Genomic DNA, 17,794 nt, shown 5'->3' on the forward strand with positions numbered 1-17,794 from the left:
AAAGCAGCAAGCATGCGGCCTGGCAGGCAGCAGGTTCATGGTAAATGCTTATGGTCGATTTCCAGTAAATTCCACTTGATGTCATATCTCACAAATTGGAGCTGATGTTTCCTTCTATTGTATTCTGTGTTTTGTTTTTAACTTGATACATCTCGTATAGTTGGGAGAGAGTTGGTGAAAGCATCTCTGTTGGCTCTTTCCCGAGACGCAGGACACAAGCGTGCATGCCTCAGGCAGCGCCGCGCAGCCGTCCGTAGTCAGGAGACCGAAGTGCTGGCTCTGCCGGGAGCTTGTCCTTCTGGGGGCCTCGCTGTCACCCGCCATCGGTAAGAGAGAATCAGACTGATTTTCACAGCGCTTGTGGAACTCGGGTTCCGCAGTCAAGTCCAGGACCAATAGAAATGAACTTGGATTTGCTTTTCGCTTTGAGATTGTTTGTGCTTTTTCCACTCCCACCTGCTTTCTCCATGAGGGCTGAGAATTCATCTCAATAAACACAATAAATAATTTGGTATTAATTACATTTTATAATTTACCTGTGGGGGAGGGGAACAGAGGTTGTCTTTCACCCGCATTTGAGATTTCTTGCCAAAAGTGGGGGAGGCAAATCAGTGTTGATTAAATGTTAGCTGTGTGCTGGTGTCCTCGGGTAGAGAATTTGTGTGCATGTTCTCACTGAACCTCCAGAACCCCATTCTAGGGAAGCCACTGTTATCCTCATGTTTTTGACTGGGAAGCCAAGACTCAAAGAGGGGAAGGAATTTTCCTAATGGCTCGGAACGACCAAATGATTGGATTTTGAGCCCACTTCTCCCTTGCTCCAAAGCTGGTACTCTTCTTTTGAGGTCAAGAGCTCTTGCCTTCAGGCTTTCAATTAAAGAAAACAGAAACCCAACAGGTAACTCTAAACTATTTAGAAATGACCACTCAGGGAGTGCTTGGGCACAGAAAGTAAGAAGCATGTGCCCTCAAGGAGCCAGCCTAGTTTAAATCCCAGCTGTGCCCTTACTAGCCTTCTGGTCTTGGGCAAGTTCCTCAACCCCCTCTGCTTCCACGGTTCATCTGTGAAACAGGTACATTACTAGTAACTACTTCCCAGGCTGTTATAAGTCATAACGAAGTCAGCATGCGTGGAGAGCTTATAGTAGTCCCTGCCCGGTACCTAGTAAGTGTGCTAGAAGTGTTGGAAATTATTATCAGTAAGATTATTATTATTGTTGTCGTGGCCATCGTTATTTTGGTCTAAGCCTGGGACTTGGCCGGGTTCCACCTGCTCTTCCGTTCTGGAGGGCACTAGGTGGGTGGCGAGGGATGTCCTTCTGGGGGCTGTCATTGCTGCTCTCGGGCTGCAGTCCAGCCCATTTGACTCATGGAGAGGGACGGCACGGCGCCTGAGCCCTGCTTGGCCAGGGAGGCCAGAGCTTCCTGGAATAATGCTCGACGATTGCTGGAGCAGGACCCTGAAAATGTATAAACAGCCCAGCTGTGAAGTCACTGCCTCCCCTGCTCCGACCCCGTCACCCCACCCTACCCCTCCCAACCCCGACCTCGCTCCATCTTAAGTGCTCAAGTGCTCTGGGCTGATGAGCCTAAGAACTGCCCCACTTCTTCTCCAGGGGGGCAAGACGGTGGAAACCGGGACCAGGAATGGCATACCTGCAACTCTTGACATCCCCAGTGAGTCAGGGAGTCCGAGGGCAACAGGGGTTAGAAGAGGTCATTTCAAACCAGTTTACCACCGGATGTGACTGAATCTGGCTGCCTTACCATCCCCAGAGTGTTCATGCCGATAGTCACTGAGCTCCTGCGTGGCACCAGGCGAAACAAAGTCACCGAGTATTAATTGAGAGTGCTGTCCTATTGACTAACATTTGTCAAACACTTATGTATGCTAGGCATTGTTCTAAGAGCTTCGCAATGGCACGTTCATTTAATCCTCACACTAAAACCCACGGGGTAAGTGCTGTGATTATCCCGAGTTTGTAGGTGAGGAAACTGGGGCACAGAGAGGTGGAGTAACCTGCCTCAGGGCACACAGGTGGTGTGCAGCAGAGAGGGACTCCCATCCGAGTGGCCGGGCTGCAGACCTGCCACACCATCAGGCTCTCGAGAGATGAAGGCAGGTTCGTCAGCCCCTCTGAGGCTTGCTTTCCTCCTCCAGGCAGCCCTGACAGGTAGGCGAGGACTATTAGCTGGGTGTATAAAGGGGAGGACCAGAGCCGTGAAATGACAAGGCCAGGTTCACACAGCTAGTCTGTAACCAGGGTTTCCTGGCTCTTAGTTTAGTTTTCCTGGCATCTGGCTCTGTGTGTGTGTGTGTGTGTGTGTGTGTGTTTCTGTGTGCTCACAAGCTCATGTGTGTCTGAGTGTGCATGCAGGTGTGTGCGTGTGTTAGGAGGCAGTCGGCTGAGCTGGCAGAGGGTAATGAGACGCCTGAGATGGAAGGTGTCAGGCAAGCACTCTGGCTCTATGACCGAGGTCCTGGGCCTTGACCAGGTCCCTTCTGCTGTCCCCAGTCTCCGAGTTAGGATGAGGGATCGGCGAGGAGAGTGTCTGGCACTCACTGCTGCTGAGGGGCTCTGGGGCGCAGGGAAGAGGTGGGCCCGGGGAGGTGCCCCAAGAACAAGATGTTTGGGACTGAATCAGACAGTCGGCAGTGGGTAAGTGTGGGCAGGGAGTGTCATTCATACGCCCCGACTGCTCTTCTGGGCTGACGTCCAGGAATAGCTGTGGTGAGAACTACATTTTTAAAGTGGGTCTTAATGTTTTTCACTGCTGGAAAATATGCCATTATGGGCATTTTCCCCCTCCAAATTCCTGCACTGCCATGCCCCCCAAGCTCCCCTCCCACACTGCTCACTTTCTTTTCTCTCTGACCGAAGCCTGTCTATTTTTATTCCCGCCTGCCGCCTCTGTGCCTTGATTGCACACAGAAGAGCCGGCTCGGGTCCCGTTGCCGTCTGTGTCAGGAACGTGTGACTCCTCGGGGCCTGGCTGGGCAGCAAGGTCCTGCCCAGAAGGCCAGGCTGGCCGACGGGGGCAGGGCCCAGACGCGGGGCGTCGGAGACTTCCGGAGATGGCACTGTGGCTCTTCAGTTCGCTGGAGGGATGTGTCATGGCCGTCACTGTGGTTGATAGGGGTGACAGAGTCGTAGGCATGTGGCCTCTGCATCGGATAGATAGGCTCTAGCTCAGTGCTTTCCAACGTGTGCAAACCTGGGCAGACTCCTCTATCATTCTGTGCCTCAGTTTCCCCATGAATAAAAATCGAGGTAATAATAGTCTGTAGTAACCCCCAACATATGCCATCATCCTTTTCTTGGTTTTGAGGTGCTCACAGCGTGACGGTGGGGACGGGTGACCACCTGGTACCCGGGAGACGAGAACAGTGCGATTTTGCTGCACTAGAGTCCTGTAGGGGGCTGGGTGCCGGCCAGCATCTTTCATTCTGCCTGGGGGCCCAGGAGAGAATTTCCAAGCTTGCTCCTTGAAGAGTCAGAGTTGACAGGACACAGAAGATGTGTCAGGGTGTTGTAAACAGAGAAGCAGAGAGCTTGAGCCAAGTACCCCCTGGAGAGCTCATGGTGCCCAGGGCCAGGGAGAAGCCTGAGGCTGCTGGGGTGAAGGGGCATCAGGGATGGGGTGGGACCTCGGGCTGGAAAATGAGGTTGGGGCCAGACCAGACGGTGATAGGCCTTCAGGGACAGTGCTTTTCCTGGGGCACTGAGGCCCTGCAGGGTTTTTAGCTTTGCTTGGATCTCAGAAGGGTCACTCTGGGTGTGGTGTGGTGTGGAAGGTGGACTAGAAAGAAGTGGGAGGCAGGAAAGTCAGGGAGGAGGCTGTGGAAGTCCAGAAAAGGGGTCCTGAAGCCCTGGGCTGGAACAGGCCCAGGTCCATAACATGCTCTGAATACAAGTTGGAATGAAAGACATGGGGAGGAGGAGACAGACTTACTGGTGTTGCCCTGAGTCCATCGATTGTCCTCGGGGGGCTTCAGTGTTTCCATCTGTGACTGTAGCATTGAAATAGCCTCGTGATTAACATTAGCAGCTAGACTCCTGGCCCCCTTCTCACTAGCTGTGTGATTCTGGGTGAGTTACTTAACCACTCGATGCCACTGTGATTTTTATCCTTAAAAGGGGTTGACAGTAGTCCCTGTCTGAAAGGCTTGTCAAGGGGATGAAAGAGAGATCCAGACAGAGCACAGTGCCTGGTCCATAGCAAGCCTACATGACTGCTCTCATTGCTGTTGTTTATTGCAAGCTTATTTATTATTATTATTATTACTGTCATTTGAAATCTTTTCTTATAGGGCGCCTGGGTGGCTCAGTTGGTTAAGCATCTGCCAGGTCATGATCTCAGGGTCCTGGGATCGAGTCCCGCATCGGGCTCCCTGCTCAGCGGGAAGCCTGCTTCTCCCTCTCTCTCTGCCCCTCCCTCCCACTCATGCCCTCCCCCCCAGCAAATAAACCAAAATCTTAAAAAAAAATAAAGATAAAATCTTTTCTCACCATTCCATGATGACGAAGTGTTTGGGTAGCACTCCCCTAGGAGTCTGCCCTGTCCATCCTTACCTCCTTGTCTCCCATGCCCTAGGCTGCTCCCTGAGTGCCTTCTCCTTGTTGTCATATTGGCTTTTATTGGATTTCAACTCCCAAAACTTTTAAAACTCTCTGCCACCAATCCCATCTTCCCACTCCAAATCCTGTCCTAAGTGGAACTGATTAATTAACGGTAATGAAAGAATCTTGGGGGACATTAGGAATTCGAGCCTCTTATGTGTGATGTCTTTCCCTAAGCTGTTTTATCCTCCTGACACGCTGTGTCTGTCTGCCTGTCTCTCTTTCTCTCTCACACATGCATGCACACACACATACAAATGCACATGCTCTTACTTTTCTATCTGTAGGATTCAGAACCTGTCAAAGTCAACCCCTTATTCCACTTCTTCCAAGAAGCCTTCTCTCTTGGTGTGTGCACGGCCCCCACCCCATACTTCCCAAGTGCCATTGTTTCATGCTGGAGTTGAATTGAATCCAGCCCAACTCCAGTATTTTACAGATAGGGTCATTGGATCCCAAGTGACCCTTGGGAAAAGAAAGGTGGGAGACCCTCTGTTCCCTTCCCCAACCCCACTCCTAGAGAGCAGGATTCATGTGGGACTCTCCCAGGCTGTTGGTAAGGTAAAGTCACAGGAAACACTGTTTCTCGAGGCAGGAGAGAAAACTATCTTTTCCCAATGGTTCCAGAAAGAAGGTGTCTTCATGCACTCCCCTACCTCCCACCTGCCATTTATGCTTAGCCCAAGATTCAAGACAGAAGGGACCATAGTTTTCAGATAAACAGATGGGAAGGAGAAAAGGTTTATGGACTATTCCAGAGAGGGATGGTGCTGGGACTAGAATAACCCAGAGGTTTTGTGACTCTTTAATTCTGAGCTCTCTCTTCTTTCTCCCTTACCCCTCTGCTCGGACCTCCACCTGCCCTGCCCTCTCTACACGCGTAGCCTGAACCCCGTCGTAGGCATAGCACCTCAAAGAGAGAAAAAGCCTGTGAGTGGACCGTGTGTCCCTTTTTGTTTGGCTTCTGGTCTTTTCCAGTCCTGAGTTCCCTTTCGCCTCACCTAATTTCCCTCAAGCTCCGCTCTGTGGGCCCGTGCCCGGGACTTAGTGGCTACGATATGTAATTTAGGTCCCGTTTGCGGCTGGCGAAAGATATAATGAGTGGTAGAGCTGGAGAATGGTAATCTTGTTGGAGACCGCTGTGGGATTGGGGTGGGAGCTGGGGGGTTCCTGCTTCCTCTTGGAAGGGGAAGTCTTGACAGATGTGCACCCCCCCACACACACAACCCTTCACCACGTGTGGGCTGTTCGTTTCCTCTCCCTGGTGTCTAGGTTTGGGATGTTGCCCTCTGTCGTTGACTGCAGATGGTGAGAGCTTCGCTCAAGGACAGTTGGTTCCAGCAAGGCCGGAGGCAGGAAGATCAGCCTTGAGAGGAGATGCCTCTGGGTAAACAGTGGGCTAGTCTCCATGAACCCTGCTCCCTCATCAGGGATCTCTGCGCTTCCATGTGCCATGGGAAGCTTGTTTTTAAAAATCCTGTCCTTGTGAGAAAAATAAAAGTGTTGGGACCTGCCTCTAACTCCCTCTAAATCCCTTCCCTCTTCTAGGCCTGTTTCCTGGTCTGTAATGGTGATGATGATGATCCCTATGTACTGATCAATATGTTGTAAATGGTCTCCATGCACTTATTCCTTATAGCATTCCAGTAGGTACTAGTATCATCCCCATTCTACAGATGAGAGAACCAAGGCACTGAGTCATTAACTTGGCAAGATCGCACAGATCATAAATGGGAGAAGCAAAATACCTTTGATAACCAGGGAGTGTGGTGGATTTTTTTAAGCTCCCTTCTAAGTCTAAAATGTAATGACAGTCTAATTTTTCAATGTTCTTATTTTTTCTCACGCCTTCTCCTTTGTCTGTGTGCTGTCCCGCAGTAACTGGAGACATGCTTTCATGCAAGTTCTACCTGTTCTTTTAGACCCAGCTCTTCCACGAGCCCCCATTGACTTCTCCAGTCCTAGTAAAGGTCCTCATTGGCATCTGGGTCCCCACATGACTGTCTGTCATTCCCCTCACACCTGCCAGGTCGTCCGTTCCCCTTTCCTTCTGTTTTCCCGCTCTAGCACACTGTGAGCTCATAGCTAGGAAGGGGGCAGGATCTTGGCCATCTCTCTGGCTCCCTCTGCCCTAGTGTAGAGCTGGTCTTAGGGTAAATTGTTGTTTGATCCACACTCTTTGTGAGTCTGTAAGTGATGAAGCATCCAGTTCATGATCTCAGCCCCAGGAAGGCCAATCTTCTCTCTCTGATCTTGGTCTGCAAGAGCATAGCACCCTCTTCATGCAGCTGAGTCTGTTGCTAGGAGTGGCTCTCTCTTCCCTGATGTCACCTGAGGGAGAGGGAGAGCTCTCATACTTCCTGATCCCCTCCGGGGTGCCAGGCACCATCCTGGGTGCATTCCCATATGTTCTCCTGTTTACTCCTCCTAACAGCCCTGCAAAGCAGCGGCTCTTAGCCCCATGTTTGCATTGGAGGCTCCGCGAAGGAAGTCATTTGTCCGAGATTACACAGCTACAGAGCGGCAGAAGTGGAATTTCAGCATGGATCTGCCTGCCTCTAACATTGATGTTCTTTTCCTCTGTGGCTTTATTTCCCAAATCCAAATTACAAGACATGGGGGGACCTTTGGGATGCCTCTTCTGGACATGAGAAATCATTTAGGACGTTACGGTTTAAATACCTAAATATTGGGATTTCTAGGCCATCCCAGTGATGTAAGTGGCTAGTGGGAGAGGGTATTTGAAATTAGGACTAACCCAGAAAACTCCGGTCCTTCAGTCCCTGTAGAGATGTGGCATTTTTCTCTGCAGTCACATCTGGCTCGCTCACTAAGCACGTGCCCCCTGCTGTTGCAAGTGCGCTTGAATATCCTGCCGGTAATAGGTCACCGCCCTCGCTGTCCTGCCCACTCTGTGCAGCACGCCCTGCTTCACATGACGCGCACTCCGCGGTCAGTTCCCGGGCACCCACGTTGTGTGGGGTCGGACCTGGCCCGGCCCCCCGCCCGCCCGCAGAAGCTCTCTTCCAGCAAAGCGCGGTTCGGTGCTGAGGTCTGCAAGCACGTGCCATGAGCTTAACGTTTCTTGCAGGTATCTCCCAAATTCCAGTCTAACTCATTGTTTGACAGTTGTTTGACCTTAGTTAAGTCACTTGCTGAGCTTTTGCTCCCTCCTCTATCAAATGTGGGTAAGGACAGTCTCTCCCCCCCAGGGATGGGGTGAGGCATAGACAAGATAAGGTACATACTGCACTCAGCGCAGGTTCTGGTAAAGAGCAGAGCCTCGATCAAGAGCTGGTGTGATCACTGTTATGGTGTGCTGGGCTAGAGAGGGCTTATAGGGAGCAGAGAGTCACTAACTACCTGCCAGGGGGTCCAGCGAGGCCTGTGGCAGGAGGTGACAGCAAAGCTGCCTCCTGAAGGAGGAGGCGGAGATTGCCAGGAAGACAGAGAAGGGCACTGGCAGGCTTGGACTGCATTCTGCAGGGGCCTGTTTCACTAGGAGCTATATCTTCTGCTGCTTCTGACTCAGACTCTGCCTTCTGTTTTGGGGGAGGGGGGGCAGGCTCATCCAAGTGCCACCTCGAAGGCTCTCCAGCAGGCAGGAGATAGATGCCTGCTGGGGACTTTTACTGGAACTCCAGGCCACCAGAATCCTCCTCTGGCAACCCTACTCTGAGTCCTGTGTCTGGCTCTGAACGTCCCCCACCCCCACCCACCTCAGAAATGTGGCTGATGACGAAACGGAGACACCAGTCCCGTTTGTGGCTCCATCAACTTTGGAAGCAGATCATGGGAATTTTCTGACTCTGGGCCCCCAGCCAGAAGGCATTTATAATCAGACATGGAGCAATCATTAGAGCAGAAACAATAAATTACAACAGCACCAGAGAACTCCCCAAAGCTGCTCACGCGAGTGGGAATCCAAGGAGCAGGATGCTAGCAGGCAGCCGGGGGCCCGCCCGCCCCACCACACTCGGGCCATGTCCCCAGACGTCCCCCGCCAGAGGGCTGCATCAGGCCCGCCTGGCCCGTGTGCGCTGTGGGGACCGTGGGAGGGGGGCGGGGGGGGCAGGGGAGTAGGGAGGGGGAGTGGGGCAGGTAGATCAGGAGTGTTGAGCCCTGTCTGCAGCCTCCTCAGCAGGCAGGACCCTGCTTGAGGTGGCCCGGGTCCTGTCGGTCCCCACCTGGCACTCCATGCTTTGCTAGTAATGAGCTCCTGGAGGTCTCACACGCCTGCGAGCTAGCACACACACACACACACACGCGCACACACACATGCACGCACACACACACGCGCACACACACACACTCGTGCACACGCACACTAGTTGTTCAGCTTTCTGTCTGGAGATGCCGTCTGCTCGGCTACTCTACCTGGAACGTCGTTCTCCACCTTACCTCCTTTACATATCAGCTCGGTACTCTCCCTCCAGAGAACCTTCTCCCAACACTCTCTGGCTTTTTTGGGGGGCCGTGCCTCTGGGCCTAGCATCCTGGCATTGCTCACGCTGTTTGCCCATCTCTGTTGGTAGACTGAGTGCTCCTTGAGGAACAGTACGGTTTCAATAATCTTTGTGACCCCAGGGTCTGCCCCAGTGACTATAAATGCCCAAGCTTTTCCCAAGGAGCAGATGGACCTGGGGGCAGCACGGCCCAACAGAACATTCTGCAATGATGCGAATGTTCTGTACCTGTGCTATCCAATAGGTGACCACTCAACACGTGTGGTGCTGGTGTGACTGAGAAACGGACACAGCTGAGTCTAAATTTAAATGGTCACCAACGGCACAGCACAGACAGGGCAGAAGGAGGGGGCTGGGGAGGACCGCCGTCGTGAAGCACTTGGTATGTGCCAGGCCTTGCCTTCTGTTTAACAGGTTCATCTTCACAGTGATCCTGGAAGATGGGAAATACTATTATTCCCACTTTACAAACAAGGAAACTAAGTCTTGGAGAGAGGCAGTGACTTGCCGCAGTCCCTCTGTTTGAAAACTGCACGGCCGGTCTGATTCCCAGCACACCAGGCTGATCGCACACCCTCTCCAGGGCCTGGCCCTGAAGAAGCTTCAGTGGAAGACCCCTCCCCACTCCCCTGTTCCCCTCCCACGGTCCCCGCAGCACACACGGGTAAGGCGGGCCTGATGCAGCCCACTAGTAGCGGACGTCTGGGGACACGGCCCGAGTGTGGTGGGGTGGGCGGGCCCCCGGCTGCCTGCTAGCATCCTGCTCCTTGGATTCCCACTCGCGTGGGAACCACAAAGCTCAGACCCAAAGAGGTTTGTCATACGACCCAGGCCTGAACGGCTGGAACCATCCATCCTCTGAGCGAGTCACTTGGCAGCCGACAGCTTGTGTTATCCTTCCAACAACCCTGTAGGACAGGGGTAATTAATCCCCACGTGAAGATGAGGAAGCAGTGGGTCGCCCAGAGTAAGCCTGCCATCCAGCCAACGGGCTGGGCTGGGGCTGGCCCCCTGGGATCTGTCCTCCCCGAACACCAGAACCCTGCCACATTACAGCTGTTACAGTGGATTAACCGCACCTGCTTGGTCACTTGGTTCCTTATTCACACACCCTTTCACACACCCTACCGTGTGGACTTTTCTCCTGTGCATATCCCTTCTCTTCCCAGAATCATCTCCCTTCTCTAAGGATCATTCAGCATACTTGCAAGTTGCCGTGTCTCCCATCTAGAAACAACTCTCTTGATTCAAGCCCCCACCCAAGCCCTGGCCCATTTCTCAGCTTCCCTCTATAGCTGAGCTCCACTAGCGCCTCACCTGCCCTCACCGCCCCCCCCGGCCTGCTTCCCACTCCCCACTCCCCTTCCCAGCCATCCTCACTGCTGCTCAGACACCACTTCCATTAAAGCCACTATATGACCTCCGTTTTGTCAAATCGAAGCATCCATCATCTTAGTCCTGTCCTTGGTGGCCCTTCTTTGCCTACCTACATTCCGGGGAATCTCCTCCAACTCCAGTCCTGGACCCCATGTTTGCCCTCCACGTATGCTGTCCGTTTCTATCACGGACACACGTAGAGGTCTTAGAACTGGGGCCAAGATTTGTAAGGACTCAGTAAGTGTGGAACTAGCTAGCGTCATGCAGATTACTCCTTTAAAGATCACTATCTTTAGCCCTGAGTTCTAGACTAGCACGTTCAACTGCTAACTCAGCAACTCTTCCTGGATGCCTATCAGGCATCTGAAATTTCACACGTTAGTAAAAGAATTCTTGAGGTCAGGTACCCCTCCTGTACCTTCCAGAGCCCCCAAGACTTCATCTAGGTGCATGGCTCAGGCCAAAAACCCAGGAGCCACCTTTGATCCATCTCTTTTCCTCTCCACCCCCAGATCCAAACTATCCTGGCAAGTCCTGGCAGGACTGCTTCTCCTTAAATTCTGAATCCTGTCTCTCGCCACCTTCTCCATTGCCACCACCCCCACCCGGGCCACCCAGGTTAGTTGCAGTAGCCTCCCAAAGGGTGTCCTTGCTTTGGTGCTGGTTCCCTTGCAGTTTCTCCTCCTACGGAAATCATGCAGATGCTCATTCATCCCCATCATATTGCTCTCCTGCTTTTTAAGCCTTCCATGGCATCTTCTATTCACACTTAGAATAAAGTGCAAAGCCTTCTCCATGGTCTGTCAGGCCTCCTGTGATCTGACCCTGCTGGATCTCACCACATTTCCCACCTCTGTTGGCCTCCTCCAGCCTCTGTGGCTGCTTTGCTGTTTCTGGAAAGAAAGAGCCCTCTGATCTTCTTCCCAGTCCAGGACCCTTGTGCTTACTGTTCCCTGCCTGGCATTTTCTTTCCCGGGATCATTCCATGGCTGGCTTCCTCCTTTGTTAAGGCCTCTAATCAAATACCACATTTCCAGAGAGATACAGCCTTGGAAAGTAATATCCCTTTCCCTCTCTATCCCTTTATTTTGCTTTCTATTCTCTCCCGATGCTTGTCACTACTTGACCATCGGGTTCTCTATTGCCCTATAATAAACCATCCTAGACTTAGTGGCTCAACAGTCCTATTACTATGCTCATGATCTGTAGGTCAAGGACGGGGGCAAGAAGCACCTGGGCCATTCTACTCCAAGTACCATCCTTTGAGGTCACCCAGGGGTGTTGAACTGGCAGTGGGGCTGGTGTGGGGAACTCATGAAGGCCTGCTCTAGAAGGCAGGTACGGTGGAAGACTGGGCTCAGCTGGGGCGCTCACCCACTCCGTGTAGTCTCAGGGGCTCCCCACGTGGTGTCTCCAGAAGTGGAGCTGTACTTCTCGCGTGCCGGCTCCGGACTCCAGGAGTGAGCGTTCTAGGAGACAGGACGTGGAGCTGCCAGTGTTCTTGAGCCCCGGGCCAGAAAACGGGCAAAGGTGCGCCTCCAGCGGAGTGTCACAGTGCAGGGTAGTCCCGGAACGCGCCGGGGTTCCAGCAGAGGGGCTCTAGACCGCACCTGCTTGTGGGGAGGAATGGCAGAGATCTCGTGGCCACCCTCAGTTTGCTGCATCTGTTTGCTCTTCTGTGTCCCACGGAATTCATCAGAATGCAGGCTTCGTGGGGGCTGAGACCTTTCACTTTTACTTTCTGCTTTATCCCTCGCACTTAAAACAGCGCCTGGTGTGGGGGAGGGATCGGATCGGAGCAACTGACGAAGGAATAAAGAATGAATGCGTGGTTATGTGTAGAATAAGCCACTTCCCTTGTGTAGGTTTTGACTCATTATTTGAAAATATCTAGATGATTTTTCTTCCTTGGCTCTTTTGTGTGGAGTCTCAGTATTCTAGAGCAGGGAGAACTTTAGAGAGCCTCCAACTCAGCCCCATGAAGGTGTGGTGAGACCTTTCTCTTCCCCCACACCTCTTGCCAGCCACACCTACCTGATGTTTCCTCCACCTGGACAGGGGTGCTGACAAGACCCTTGGGGTGTGGTCTCGGGGAGCGCCAGAGTCCACAGATGTGGGATCTGGGCTGAGCTCTGCTTACAATCTGCTGTGGGACCCTGGGTCAGGCCCTTTCCCTCTCTGGGCCTCACTTTTCCTATCTATAAAGTGAAAGACTTGGTGTTCTGACCCCCTAGGGCCCTGAAGACACAGGCCCCTAAGTGGGGGAGAGACAAGGCTTGTGGGACGGGAAGCCTGAAGATGTTTTTTGGGGAATAAGTGATTCTGGGAGGGGGGCCAGGGGACGAATGGATGTTAGTCTCCATCAGTATGCTCCCAGCCTACAGGCAGAGATTTGTGTGTGTCTCCTGTCACACAGCTCGTTTCCAGTCTCCTCCACCGGCAGCCCCTGAGGAGCAGAGTTGGGACGAGGAGGGTGGACAAAGCAGGCCTGGTTACCCATGGCTCTCTTCCCTCCCCCAACCCCCCAAACTGCCAGGGGCCTTCTTTTCTCTTTCGTTCTTTCTTTCTTTTCTGTCTCAGGGTGTGGAGCCAGGGAGCTGCTGGAGTCAGCCAGGAGCCAGGCCCTGATCCAAAGGGATCAAGGTGCAGATACCCAGAAAAATCCCACCGCCCCTCAGGAAGGGGCCGCGCACTTTGCTCCTGCCTGCCCTAATCTCTGGGGCTCAAACTTTGTCAGAGCCAACACTTCCCTCATAAATCACCTAGCCTCCTGGGCTTTCTCTTCTTTGGTGTCTTCTGCCAGATACCAGAAGGCATTCAGAAAATTGAACACTAAACCTCAGCTGACCGTGGCTCAGGGGCCACCTTCTGGGAAAGAGGAGGGGAGGGTCTCCATGTGATTTGCAGGGAACTGGAAGGATCTGCAGTTCAGCCTCTCCTCCACACTGAGCACTTACCTGGCCGGGTGCTAGGGAACCAGGGATGAGGGACGGTCGATCCTGTGAGCATTGCAGTATAAAAGAGTCCATTATACGTGGATGGATGGAGCTGGGGGCAGTGGGGAGTGAAGTCTATGCAATAACCAGCTATTTTCATACTGGAGTCAGTACAAGGGATCCTGGGAGAGGGCTACTGGCTCAAGGAAGCTGAAGGACAAGAAACAAATATACAGGTGAAAAGCAGCAGGAAGAGTATACAGGTAGAGGAAACAGTATAATCCCAGAGGCAAAAAGGAGTGTCAGGGAAGGTTCCTTGGAAAAGAAGGTGCCCAGGCAGAGTCTGAAAGGGAGGCCTGGGGAGAGGCCATTCCAGCCAGAAGGATCAAAGTGGGCAAGGGCGCAGGTATGTGTGTGGTGTGTGGTGTGTGTGTGTGGCTGGGAGGGACGGGGAGCGGAGTGGGGCAAGGACAGAAAGGGCACGCCGTTTAGGGTTGGCAAGCCAGTGGCAAAGGGGAGTGTGGAGAGGGAGGCCTCATGGGCCCCTCTGGCTCGACAGGGAAACCCTGGAGGGGAGGAGACAGGTGAGGGGCTGGTGGTGGTGTGCAGACGGGGTCCAGCCCTGGCTGCTCAAGGGCCGAGTGCCACCATTAGAGCATGGCCGCGGGAGCCTAACGGCGGCCGGCCTCTACGAGCACCCCTCTGTGGCCGGGTCCTGGGCATTCGGAGCTGAAGGCCGGCCCCAGGGAGTGCAGTCCAGTGAGACCAGGGCAGCTTTATGGAGCGGAAGGCAGAGGGTGACGCTGGCATCTTCAGTGGGACTTGAGAAGACAGGAGGGAGACCGAACCTTCATGTCCATTCTGCAGCATGGCCACAGGGTCTGCTCTGGGCCGGGGTCTGGGCTGCTGTGCTGAACCAGCGGCAAGTGGTCCTGGCTCTGAACCTGCAGTTTGGAGGGGGAGACTGAGACACACCCAGGCAAGGACAGTGCTCTTCGGGAAAGGATAGGATGAGGGGCTAGCACTGGGCGGGGGTGGGGTGGGGAGCTTGGAAACAGCTGGGATTCAAGGAAACAGTGAGGGGACCAGGGTGAGGTAAGGGAGACCCCTAGGACTCCCAGTGTAAGGAGAGTCATCCTTCAGGGCCATCAGCTGATAGCCAAGGCCTCTGTAAAGCTTGCCTTATCCTAGTGTGGCCCTACAGGAAAAATTCATATCTAAAGTAACATACAGCTGGAGATGTAGAGGTTGGGGAGGAATTAGATGAAGAGGGGGCTTGTGGGAAGAGCATTCCTGGCAAAGGGAACAGCATGTGCAAAGGCTCTGAGGCAAGAGGCGCCCACCCTCAGAGAACTATAGGTCATCTGATCTAGCCGAGGAGGTTCAAAATGTGAGGCTGAGAGGGACACAGAGCCTTGTAAATTCTATTAGAGCAGTTAGGGTTTTATTGGGAAGATCATTCCGACAGGGGGGATCAGTATGGACTTCCTGGAGTCGATGATGTTTGGGCTGGGCCCTGAAGGGTGAGTAGAATCCAGGCACATGAAAGTGGGCGAAGTGAGAATGGCCGAGCTCAGAGTGAGGGCCTGAGGGACGGTGTGTGCCGTGTGCCCGGCACTGTTCGTGAGCGAGGCAGCACCTGTTTGTAGATCGGCTTCTTGTTAGAGGATTTGACTGGCAAGTCTTCGGAGTGATCTAAGGTGATCTAAGCTTTAAATTTAAGGCCATCTTTAACTTTAAGAGCCTTGCTGCCCCCTGCCTAATCTTTCCCGTCTTCTCAGTCCAGTAATTGTGCCTATATTGTTGGAGTAGAACGAAAAAGCAGTGTTTTCACAGACTCGCACACCACGGTCAGGGGGTATGGAATTTGGAGGGAGTGGAGTATAGGAAAGACACAACCGTGACCTTCAGGCACGAGGCACTCCCCATGCAAGGCACCTGATATGTCATCTCATTTTAATCCTTACCATAATCATAAAAGGTAGCTGTTATACCCATTTGACAGATGGCAAAACCAAAGCTCAGAGAGAGGAGCTTTCTCCCAGGTCACAGAGCACACTATGGCAGAGACAGGGTTTGAAGCCAGCCTGCCTGTAATCCTTCCTTTGCGCCATACTGCTGCCATGGCCTGTGTCCACCACTTCTTAGCTGTGTGCCCTGCAAGTGACTTAGCGCCACCGAGCCTCAGTTTCTTCACCCAGAACGTGAGTGTTGGCCTCGACGGACTAGAACAAGGCATTTCAAACTTTACTGTGCCCATGAAGCACCTGGCGGTCTTGTTCAAATGCACATTCTAATTCAGAAGTGCTGGGAGGGGGCCCAGGGGTCGGCACTTCTGGCAAGCTCCCAGGCGATGCTGTTGCCTCTGGTCCGTGGACCGCACTGAGAGCACCAGGGCTGGGTCATCTCCAAGGGCCCACCTATCCATGGAGACGGACTCTTGCTCGGGAGAGGAGTGGAGGCACTTCTCAATCCAGGATCATTCAAGACACTTGTTTCGGTTCTGTTTAGCTTCTGTGAAGAGGTCAAGGGCAAGGAGGCTGTCTCCTCCTTTCTAGAAGAACCAGAGGCTCAGAGGGCACAAGACTTGCCCACTCCTGGCAATGCCTGGCCTGTGTTCTTTCCTGTACTCCCCATGTCTCTCTGGGAGGGAGGGCATTCTCCCTTGGGCAGCCTCTTCTTCTTGGGCTCTGGGGGTCAGCATCTTTAGTAGGCATCTCCCATTATGGATGGCCCCACATTTCCCCTACCGGGGTGGTCCATTCTGACCAAGAAGCAGCATCCTCTGTGGCTGCTGGGGTGTCAGCCCACTCCTTCCCTGCAGCCCGTGTGGCTGGAGGCGGATGTGGGCTCTCTGGAGGGAGGAGCCGAGGAGGAGCTGGCTTGCCCCTGGGAAGCCTGTCGTCATGCCCACAGCCTCTCTGGGAGGCACTGCCGTGCTCATGCTCTCCAGGATAGCTTTAGGCTTGTGGACTTGGAAGGGAGAACGCACTGGAAGAGTGAATGTTTGCAAATGGATTTACAGGCCTCATATTTACCCGTATTGTCAGGGAGATCCGGGCTGCAGGACTGAGTCATCCTGAGCACGAAGGCCGCACCTGGCGCCTCTGGTGGGCTGAGCCCACGTGCACCAGGCCTCCTCAGGGCCCGCTCAGCAGTTGCCCTCACCTGAGCTCATGCTGGTCCCCCTGCCATGCTCAATCTTCGTCCTTCCAGGGCCTTCAAGGCCCTTGCAGGGGGCTTTCCCACCCACCTCCATCTGTCCTTTCCGTGACCTGGCCTGCAGCGTACACTCTAGCACGTGCCTAACATGGCACCTTGTGTAGATACATGGGTTGCAAGGACTTGTTTGTGGGTAGATTTTGCTTTTCATCCACTTCTTGAACGTAGGAGCTAGCCCTTACACTGCATCTGCATCTCGCAGCTCGGGACACCGTCAGCACTTAGCAAAGGCTGTCAGCGTGGGCTCTCTGAAGCAGGGGCCTGAGGAGGGAGGGAACGGGGCTGAAGGCTTTGCAGCTGCCTGCAGTGCTGCATGCCCCGGAGAAGTTATCTTGGCTTCCTTCCTTTATAAAAATGTTTGGAAGCTGCGCCCCACCCACCATCCTCCCAGTCTCCCCAGTGCCTCTGTACACAGGGCCATTGGGTCGCGGTGGCTGTGCCTCCCAGCTGGAATGGGACCCGCCACCCGCTCTTAGCACCGCCGCTAGCTACTTAGCGCAGTGGCAGGGCCTTAGGCGGTCTGGGTGGTCGGCCCGGGGAGAGGGTATAGAAGGACAGGCTGGCCCCTCCGGCTGCCAGGTCCAGCAGCAGAGAGCCCTGGCCGTTCAGGTAGGGTAGAGGCATGAGAACTCCTCCCTGGGAGCCAGAGCCCCCAGGTAGCCCTTGCTCCCCTCCCGAGGTGGGAACACCTCTTCCTGGCAGGGCCGAGTCGCAGAGGGAAGGCAGATGCACCGTTGGGCACCCTGCTGCCTGTGGGGTCAAGCGTTACACCCCCGGGGTCATCCCGGACCTGAGGGCCTGTTCCTCTCTGACATGGTGAGCAGCTGTTTAGCAGAAACCCACCCCTCCTCTTTGGTCCCCTTCTACTGCACCCTGGCAGGCTTAGACTTTGGGGGCGTGTGCTTCTCCTCCCCATAAAGAAGGATAATGCCCGTCAGATAACTTGATCCAAAAGCTAAACAAAATAATGCCAATGGCTTAGCATGTGCACAAAGAAATATTAACTCCCTCTCTTGCACCCCCAGAGAAGACTTTACTCCATAGAATAAACCGAATGACTCCAAGGCTTTCTGTGCCACCGAGATCTCATCGAAGCCAAAGCAGGCCACGAAGCCCCAGGCTCCTCTGCACTACATACAACGGAGGGGAGAGTGGGCGCAACCTCTCCGGG

This window comes from Phoca vitulina, unplaced genomic scaffold, assembly GCF_004348235.1.
Source record: "Phoca vitulina isolate PV1807 unplaced genomic scaffold, GSC_HSeal_1.0 scaffold2, whole genome shotgun sequence".
In the NCBI taxonomy this organism is placed as follows: domain Eukaryota; kingdom Metazoa; phylum Chordata; class Mammalia; order Carnivora; family Phocidae; genus Phoca; species Phoca vitulina.